The sequence below is a fragment of the Festucalex cinctus genome, chromosome 4 (genome assembly GCF_051991245.1).
Source record: "Festucalex cinctus isolate MCC-2025b chromosome 4, RoL_Fcin_1.0, whole genome shotgun sequence".
In the NCBI taxonomy this organism is placed as follows: Eukaryota; Metazoa; Chordata; class Actinopteri; order Syngnathiformes; family Syngnathidae; genus Festucalex; species Festucalex cinctus.
Genome location: NC_135414.1, coordinates 12,203,485 through 12,214,580, shown reverse-complemented (window position 1 = coordinate 12,214,580; position 11,096 = coordinate 12,203,485).

Here is an 11,096-nt window from a genome sequence, read left to right as displayed (position 1 = left end):
TCAGACAAACACAGGTGGGCAGGACATTGCTTAACAAGACAATGGGAGACACACAAGGAAAGCAGAACATAACAGAAACCTAAAGGAACATTTGGATACAATACAATGGTAGACTAGGATTTTGAGAAATGGGTCAAAGTAATGATACTTGACCTTTTAAAATTGTTCCCGGACGATCTCCTTGTTGTTATTTTACAAAGTGAATCTGTTGACTTTTCCTGCCTCTCTCACTTCAGCCCAACCCAATCCTCTAAGTGAGGACGTTCACATGCCCACTTGAGTCACGTCATCCAAAGTGTCAGCTGTCATTTGAGTGGCTCAGCCGTCTTCTTCTCCCTGTCACCTCCTCTTCATCACCATTGCCTGTTCACCCGAGTTGATGAGTACTCCTGCTTCACATCACATCATCCCGGGGTGGATGTCTGTGGCTGACAGCTAGGGCCCATCAAAAATGTTGCCATCATGACCGGCTGCAGAGCTCCTCAACCTCTTTGACACATTCTCTCTGGATAGAATCTGGATAGAATATGCATAATATAATGTTCTTCAAATATCTTTATGATCTTGCCTGCTGTCATACACAAATTCGGTTCATGATCACAATGTTCGGCCACTTATAGAGCTTATTTAGAGTTAACTCTCTATCTTAATGATGAAGCAACTTTGACTAGATCCCTTCTTTCCATTATCACACGACAATGTTGCATCCAGATGTGTGTAAAAAAATGTTATACACTTACCTTGAACTTAGTAATGATCCATCCTGTGATCATCCAGATGTCAAAAGATCCAATAATGAAGCAAAAGTTAAAAGATGGGCGCCACCTAGGAGAAGCCAAAAAGCATTGTGACATATCCAAGTAATCAAATGTATATTTCTTTGTTTGCATGTCATACAAGACGTGTCAATCCTTATAACTTCTCTAGTGCACAAAAGTCCTTACATAATTGTTTCATTTATTATGACACATGATGAAGTAAAATTTCCAATATGTACATGTGTTCTTTGTTGGCTACTTATCTATAATTATATATTATTAATTTGACTGTATATTGTATGTGTGAATTATACTGCTGTGACAACTTTATTTTCTGCACGGGGTTTTTAACACTCATTTGCTCCCAAAAACGTATACCGGTAAATATGTTCTATTTTAAATGTTTTAAGTGTCTCAAAGACTTACGTATATGTTTTTTTGTTTGTTTTATGCTAAAGCATCCAGATGGCTCTGATGCAGCCTCTGAACTGCAGCGAACGCGTGAAGCAATGGTAGTAATTACATGAACGGCCAGCAGGTGGCAGCAGAGTACAAGAGATCAACCAGGGCTATGTTGAAAACAAGCAGATTTCCCCACAATTCTAAACAAATTGTGAATAGTGATCAAACTGAGCTATTTTCAATGCTAATTGCTGTAAAACGGAAACAGATCGAAATATTCTTTTTTTCCTGATGAAAGAAGAGACTCCAATCTTTCTTTTGATAGGTTCCATGTTTTTATAGCAATAGAACACAATATTCTGTGGGCCAGGTTGAATCAGTCAAAATCCAGGAAAACAGCCGGGAGTGAATGGGATTGCTTCAGTGAAAATAGCTGGGAGTCATTGAGTTAAAGTAGCTACAGTGGATATTTAAAAAAATAAATAAATAAATAAAAATAAATAAATAAAAATAAAAATAAAATTAAAAAAAAGTCTCCACACCCCTGTCCGAATGCCAGTTTTTTTGTGATGTATATATAAAAAAAAAAGGTTAAATCATTAATAAATAATAAATAAATCCACCACAGTAACCCAAAAGTTGTGAGATCATAGATAATGTGGTACAGAAAGAAAGTATATAGACTCTCTTCTAACCATGGAGGTGGCTGTTCAGAATGCACCTATTACACTTCTACTAAAATCCCGTGGGTGGTATTGTGGCCCGTTTTGGGCGTTTTGATGGTTCTGACCAGGCTATTTCAAAATAAAATACGACTCACGGCGATATTAAATGGAAGTCAGTAGTACACACCTGCTACCATTTAAAGTGACTCTACTGAACCCCAAGTAAATGGGCATATGTTCAAGTAGGCTTTTCATGATATTTGTTTTGCTTTCTTGGAGAAGCATTAAGTTTTAAGGCCAACTGTTGGAACTGCATATAATTCTTCCCAACTTGACCAAAGAGGAAGAAAAACAGGCCGAAAAGTCCAACCTTGACTTCATCTGACCTGTAGTGATTGTTTTGTGTTAATATTTTATATTTGTTTTATGTTGTGTTTCTGTAAAGTGCTTTGTGACAGCTACCGCCGTTTGAAAGCGCTATATAAATAAAGATGACTTGATTTGACTCGACAACACATTTTTTTTTTTGTACTTGGCAAATGTCAAGTTTGTTTTTATTTTCTTGGTAAAGGTATGGCTTCCATATTGCCACCCAACCCCGTAGCTCATGAGATGACATGACATGAGATGGCAGCCTCCTTGACCAATTTTCTTCTCATCTTTTCATCACTTTTTGAGCAGGGACTTATTATTATCACCGTGTCATATTTTGTCCCCTCGTTGATGATGGCCTTGACTGTAGTGTTTCATGGCATGAAATGTCATGGATTTTTTTTTTTTTGTACCCTTCTCTTGACTGATAGTGTGAAAGCTCTCAGTGCTAGATGTGACTTCAAAAAAAGCCAGAAAAAGCCTACTAGAGCATCTAAATTTTATTTTTGATTAATTATAGACACTTTAATTTTGCCAGATGTGTACTTTACTTACTGACTCCCATTTGACATGAGCTTTAATTCTGTTTTTGTTGATCTTTTTATTCTGAATTTGGAAAATAATAACCAAATAATAAGAGGGTGTGCACACTTGTGCAAACATTTTATTTTATTTTATTTTTTTAACTCAAGTGAGTTGAACAGGGGATGACCGGTTAGCACGTCTGCCTCCCAGTTCTGAGGACTGCGGTTCGAGTCCAGGCTCCGGCCTTCCTGGGTGGAGTTTGCATGTTCTCCCCGTGCCCACGTGGGTCTTCTCCGGGTACTCCGGTCTCCTCCCACATTCCAAAGACATGCATGGCAGGTTAATTGGGCGCTCCGAATTGTCCCGAGGTGTGCTTGTGAGTGTGGATGGTTGTTCGTCTCTGTGTGCCCTGCGATTGGTTGGCAACCAGTCCAGGGTGTCCCCCGCCTACTGCCCAGAGCCAGCTGAGATAGGCGCCAGCACCCCCCGCGATCCTTGTGAGGAATAAGCGGTCAAGAAAATGGATGGATGGAGTTGAACAGGTTATGGGCTACATTAATGGTGGAATACATTTGGAGGTGATTAATCTTGGTCAAATGTTCCCAAAGGTCACAAAATGCTGTTATTTGTGTCCTGTAGACATTTTATTATATTCACTTTTATCTGTTCTTTAAAGTTGTATTTCTTATTCCTTCAAAAGACCTTTTAGCACAAAACCATTCTAACACAATCACAATATTTGCAATGAATCTTTGATGAACTTCAAAACAGTTACAAGCATGCATAACATCTCCGCTCAGTCATAAAAGTGAAACTTGGCCTTATAGCGAGTTCCTAATGATGACCCTGTTGCATTTGATTTATTACCTCAGTAAATATCAGGTTCCAGCAGGGAACGGCCGTCGGGAGCACCATAAATTTTCCCAGGGGGGCAATTTGCTATTTCGGTTGTTAATTTTAGCAGCTCATAAAAGAAACCAAAAAAAGAAAAAAGAAAAACTCAGTGTGACTCATCCCATGTCACATTTGTATGCAAATGTGTGAAAGTTTTGCACATGTAAATGGCCGAACAGATGTTTGAATCCGGTTTATGAGTGTTAACTGACAGATGTATACATTATGTGTGCGTATGTGAATGAAGCGACAGATGTTTGCATCATTTCATATGTGAATGGAGACATGAAACGTTTAGCCACAAACCAAATGGTGACAAGTGCTGGATAAGTGTGACATACTGTGTATATAAATGACATAAAATGCTATCATCTTTTCTATATAACGATTCGCACATCTCATACCCAGAAACATCCAAGTTTCCTGGCCATATCATAAAAATCCGTTTCACTCTTGTGGCGGCGGTTATTTGTTTGTAACAAGACATGTTTATGGCCACGCTGGATGTCAGCATCCAAGTTGTGACTGGGGACAGCCGATACAGTGAGAAGCAAATTTCCCAGTGGAATGCGTCTTACTCTCTGAGCAGTGCTGGTGGCTGACAGACACCTGGAACATGGCAGGCCAATGGAGGATGAGATTTAAGTGAGATGATCGTGTTTACAGTCGGGCCGTAAAGCACGTGTGCTGGTAACACAGTCTAGTGCCTGGAGATCTGACCTGATTTGAATCTGCTCGCTTCAAAGGATATGATCAGCCCAAACTTGAAGTTTGTAAACACAAAATGTATTTCCTTTTCGACCAATTTCATGGTCAGCTTCAAATGGAAGTGGAACTATAGAGAGAAGATGAGCTTTTTCATTCTTGTTTACTGCCTAGCGTACTTCAACCAGCTGTGAACGTCAATAATTCACATCTGCTGTGTGTTGTGCCACTTCCGCATCATGAAGACATTTGTGCCGTCTTTGTTATGTTCTGGGGTTGGATCCCAAAAACGCAGACACAAATAAGAGTATAACACTTTACTCGCATAATATCAAAAGGCGAGGAACTAACTTGACTAGACCAGAAACAACGAGAAGGCATCGAGGAACAGAGGAGCAGGTGGCCAGATGGAACAGAGGTAATAATCCGACAAAAAACACACACTTCTCAGACAGGCTTATATAGACAGCAAATCGATCTGATTGGTTGTGGCTAGACATGTGGGTAACAGGACTGACATGGAATTATCTGATTGGCTCTTGACCAGATAAAGAGATTAAATATTGACATCACATAGCTTCTGACATCACATAGCGTCTTACCAGTTGAAACTCGATGCTGCTTACATCAGTTCAAAACAGACACTTGACCTCACGGTCATGACCCAAACATAGCCCTTGCATGAACCTAGTCACGACAGTTTTAAGATAAGAGAATTTATAGTGTTGCCCTATAAATGTGATTGAGAAGGCGATTTTGTCATTCGTTTGGAAAAGAATGTGGCTCACAACTTTAGCAAAGGTGATCAATTCATAGCTTGTAAAAAATGATTGTCACAAATTAATTTATTTGTATAATGCACTGTTACATAACTAGTTTTAGTAACAAAGTCATGGCAAGTAGTGATCGATCCAAATATCGATATCATCGATACCATGTCAGTTTTGATATCGGATCGATACAGGCAATAAAATATCAATCTAGTAGTTTTGTTTCTGTTTTATGCACTGCCATGGTTTGGTCAAACAGATAACAGGCATGTCACAGTAGTGCGATTGCCTTCACATGACTTAGCATCTCATCTTTGGAGTAGATTGTATGCACACATACAGTATTGTACTTGAATTTTTTTTTTTTGGTATGTTGTTTTATGTTTTCTATTTGTTGTTGCATGATAATCTTTAGCATCTTGTTTATTTAGGTTGAAAAAGAAATGATGAAGGCAGCATTTTTAGTTATTTTTTGTATTTTTAGTTTCTAAACAATATATGATAAAGTATTTGTTTCAATTCTTTTTCCTATGATCACTTTGTGCACTTTAAGAGTGTTAAATTATTTTGTTGTGGTTGGAATATTTCTGGGGGAAAACACTGATAAAGTATTTTCTATTTATCAAGAAACCTTGTCCTAATTTTATCCTTTAAAAAAAGGAAACAACATAAATGCACTCAAAGGTTGAAATTTGATTGTGAATAAGCAATTCAATGATAAAGCTACCTTACCCTAAAAAATAATATACTATAATTTTCAAAAAATATCAAAATCGGTATCGGCGATACTGGCCCTGTATTTACTTGTTATCGTCCATCCATCCATCCATCCATCCATCCATCCATCCATCCATCCATCCATCCATCCATCCATCCATCCATTTTCTCTACCGCTTGCTCCTCACAAGGGTCGCGGGGGTGCTGGAGCCTATCCCACCTGACTTCAGGCAGTAGGCAGGGTACCACCCTGAACCGGTTGCCAGCCAATCGCAGTACTTGGTATCGTATTGATACCAAAAATTGCAGTATCACACGCCACCAATGGCAATCCAAAAACTGTTCATTTTACTTTTCCAGTTTGGCACATAATAACAACTGTTCAATATCTTCGAACTTCCTGTTCATTTGCTTCCCAAAAATGAGGTCAAACTCCCAATGTGGTCACCAAACAAAACAGTTAAGTAGCCATAGCAACTCTTGGCAGGACTGCGCTGTGTGCTGCGGTTGCCCTTTCGTAATTCTTTTTATGACTGATTTATGCACAAGCCATTGTTTGTGCTTGAGAGCTGTAGAAGTTGAATTATAGCATTAAGACATGACGCATACTGACTAGGAGAGAGAGACGGGGCCTGATTATTAGCTTTGCACTCCTGCCATATTTCACGATGCCGCTAATAATGCTTGATGGCAATAAAGTGAAGGTTGCTGTTTAAAGCAGCGCAACGATGCATGCAAAGCCTTCTACTCTTAATCGCCGCGTTCTTAGCGAGGAAGCAAAGCTTTGCATTTCAATTGAGGCCACTCAGTGGCGGGAGGCGCATGCTTGTTGTTGCTTCTGTTGTTTATCTGCGCTCACTGTTTGCTTGTTTGCTCAGAGCCCCGGCTCCCAAAATTCTCCCCTCTGCTCGTCTGCCGGAGACAGCTCAAAGACCCCCTGCCGGCATCTTAGTAGAGCAGCTTTATCCGACTCGGCTGCCATGGGCGCAGCTTGTGTCATTGGCGCATGCTGCAAGTCACGAAAGTGAATCAAGAATGAGGGAACCTTTCGTTAGGGTGATGAGAGGGTGATGTGGATGTGAGGATGAGACCATAAAGAATCTACTGTGTATTAGAAATAGATAATTTCCTTTAAAAAGAAAAAAAAAAGCGTACTTTGTATTATTTTGATATATGTCTCAGTAAACAAATTCCCATCAAAATAATACATTGTTTACTGAGACATATTTGTGTAACATTTAATTTTTTCACTGCCAGACAGTAAAAAAATTATCTTTGACGACTGCAACCGTCAATGGCAGTGAATGATGCTAGGTTGTTTTCCTAACCCACTCACTTGGGTAGCTGTAGATTATTAGTAGACTGGTAGATGTGAATTAAAGAGCACTAAAAAAAAAAAGAAGAAGAAAAAAAAAGTAGAGTAACACTGAGCTCTCCTATTAAAATAAATAAATAAATAAAAGAGCAGACTGGGTTACTGTCACTGATCTGAATATATGACTGGATAGCAAATAGGCATACACGCTCCTGGAAGCCATCTATGGCAACGACTAATAAGGACAGACACAACAAAATCGGGAGCACAATTTTTGTTGTTACATTTGACTGCTGTTTTTATCCTCTCTCACGTCGTTTTTTTTTTTTTTTTGTTATAGGATCCCTGTTTCCTTTTCTTTCTTTTTTTTTTTTTTAAGTGTTAAATAAATGTGTATGTATGTAAATAAAACACAACAAGAATAGTTACAAGCTTTGGAAACTAACAAAACAGAATTTACAACCGGTGGCCCATGGTTACAAGGTTAAGAGAAAGGTCAACATGAATCCCCTTATTTGCTACCATGCTAGCTTTCTGTTTGCCAATATTGATAGTCTATCGGCAGCAGCAGACTCCTCTCACCGTACTGTCTCAATTGTGACTGCACATACAAATTACCACGTAGCTGTAGATAATCAGCTCTTCTCATACAGTCTTACTACAGCTAATCAGTGGAATTTTGCTTATCTGGACAGTAAGTTGCAGGGGGGGAAATGACTGCAATTTTGGAATCAGCATGCCAATTTTAGTTTTAATCATCTTAAATTCAACTCAACCATTCTTTTATTTTTTCCAAAATAGTTCCCCAGTGTATTTTACATGTGTATCCATTTTTGTAATATAGTATTTTTGTTTGATGGTGGTGCTATGAGATTTTCCAAATATTTAAAATATTTGCCTTGGCTCAATAAAGCTATTGTTAATCATTGATATAGTTGGGTAACGCTGATGACTTAAGACACACAGATCTACATTCCATTCCCAGTCAGGTTGGATGGTCCACGTCCACCTACTAAAATTGAGTAAGTTGCATCTAGTGTGAAAACCTTGCTAAACATATCATGTGAGTGAGCAGTGGTGATCTGTGACAGGGAAAATTGGCTTCTTCTTCTTCTTCTTCTTCTTAGAAAATGTTGCCAATAAAATTAGTGTTGTATTGTTTTTCTGACCACGGCTATACTGCTAACCTGGTGTAGCTCATCAGTATCATAGCTTATCAGCATGTTTTTTTTTTTCACCCCTTTGTTGGATCAAAATACTGACCCAACATGCTGGGTCAACACCTCAACCCAATGTAACCCAGCATTGGCTCAGTCAGTGCCTTTTGGAGCCAGGTTAGCTATTACACCCAGTTTGGGTTACTTTTGACCTAGCAGTTCAATGAGTGTTGAACAAAAAGGGCACATTTGAGAAATGTTTGGTTAATTTGAAAGCTCCAAAATGTTGTGCCGAGTGAATGGCGAACAACCAATCCTATGGGTGTAGCCCGGACAAGCGCTATACAAAAGAGCCGATTGTGTGGCACTTCTAAACGCATTTCCAACAGAAGGCGAGTGGCTCCCTACTTGTCATGTTGGCTGGCCTGCTTCTGCTGCAGTGGTCCTCCTAACGTGCCTGAGTGCACTCGGATAGCGGCACGGATCAATACTGCCGACTGACGCTAGATTACTGCAGTGACCACCAAAACACTCCTCCGCCGCTCTCATGAGTAGTTTTCATTTTGCCACAAAGCAGCGATGCAGCTGGAGAATTAGGAAGTGGGAGAGGGTGGATGGACCCTTGTAGTAAGAGATCACATGTCACGAAATGTGGGACACATCGAGATTGGGTATACAAGCAGGTTTTAGTCTCTTAAAGCAGAAGTCAACCCAATAGTTCTACGCAGGCCCCCTCGTCTAAATATGGTATTATTGTGTTAGTAGAATATGAGTTAAGCAGCAAAATGTAGCCGTTTTTATCCATTTCAGGGGGCGGCCATTTTGACACTTGTTGTCGACTGAAGATGACATTAATGTTGCTCATGTAACAATCAGGGAGACAGGTGAGCTCTGATTGGTTGTTGCCTGAGCCCTGAGCAACATTGATGTCATCTTCAGTCAACAGCAAGTGGCAAAATGGCCGCCCCCTGAGATGGATAAAAATGTATTCCAAAAATGTAGTATTAATCACAATGTTATGTTTAGACTAGTGAGGTCATTTTAATAAATGTTTAAGGTTGACTTCCACTTGAAAATAAGAAGTGATTTTTGTTTCGGGCAAGCATGTGACATGTTAGATACGTTCTCCATGCTGCCATTTTGATTTAATATAGAATGATAGTACTCCATGTGTTACATATGGGAAGTTTGAGTGCTTTGTTGCAGCAGCACAAAGAGCAAAGTAAGACGCACATCCCATACTAAACATATGTATCATATCAGCGATGTATAGATTCCATCGATAATTTGTAAGCAGAGCACATCAAAGTAGCAGCGAGCCGCAGGCTCCATTTCAAATGTTTTTGAAGCCAAGTAGCAAGGCCTCCTATGTGGCCACCAATCTTGGCAGAGCTGATAAATCGAGTCTGTAATCAGACGGCTCAGTTGGACGCGTTCGCTTCTGCACAGCCTCGTCTCAAGTCATGAAAAACAGCCAGTTGCGTGAAGAACGGACACTCGGAAGGAGCCACACGCTGGATGAAACATCATGGGAAAACATGCTCGGCCGGGTGACGTCACACGTGCGGCAGACTGTCGCCGTGACTGTCACAAGATCAAATTATAGTTTGAAAAGCAATTACAGGGCTTAAATAGAAACAAGTGAGTTGGTAGTTCAGCAGTAAGGGGACCTTGAAGAGTCCTTGTATGGAGTGCTCATGGCTGCCATTCATGTTTGTGTGGGTGGTCCATTGAGGAAAAAGGCACACTTGGGAATGTGGAGATGAACGTGCAATCCAAATAACTTTTTATAAATTAAATGACTTTATAATCTTGCAACATAACAAAATTGTTTGCTCATGAATAAAAACCCCGTACTGGTAGGGCTGCTCAATTATGTAAAAAATAATCAACATTTTTTTTTGCAATAATTGAAATCACGATTATTCAAACAATTATTAATATTTTGGTACAAAACAAGAAAAATGTTTACGCATTTAAAAATATTAAGACCAACAAAATAGAAACACTATAATTATGTATGTTCCCTTTGGACCAAACTGAATTTATAATAACAGCAGGATTTTTATTTGATTTTTTTTTGGTACAAAACAAGAACACATTTAAATGTTAAAAAATAAAAAATAAATAAAAAATAAATAAATAAATAAAAATATTAAGACAAATTAACTAAGTTATTATAAAATTTAAAAAAGGTGAAAATGTATAAATTTAAACAATTCAAAAATTAGTATTAAAAATCTTTTTTTTTTTTTACATTTATGCTGATTTTGTAATTGTGGAGTGTAATCACGGAAATTGTAATTTAATTTTGATTAATTGCACAGACCTATGTTGTGGTCACAAAAATAATTTCAAGTAATAATATGCTGTGTACCACACTAAAAATGGACCAGAGAAAGCGAAGGAGCGAGTTGCTTAAAAAAATTAGAAATAAAATTATGGACAAACACCTTATAGGTAAATGCTATGAGAACATCTACAAGTATGAAAAAATGGTTTTGAATTACACTTGAATGCAAGATAAAATTGTATCCAATTACAATTCAGTCAATTCTGAAAATATTCAAAAATGAACATTTGTGTGCCCAGTAAATTATGTTGAGTAAATTTGACTATTCATAGTGGGACCAAATAGACTCAGAGTAATATAAACACTTGGAAGAGAGTAAAATAAAGAATTGAAAACAAAATTAAATAAAAGCCACCCAAGGGTTTAGGAACAAACTCACAACCTTCAGCTTGGGAGAAGGCGATCTAGTCCCTGAGCCACGCAGCTCCTGCTGTGTGTTAGTATATCGTTTGTGTCAGCTGGA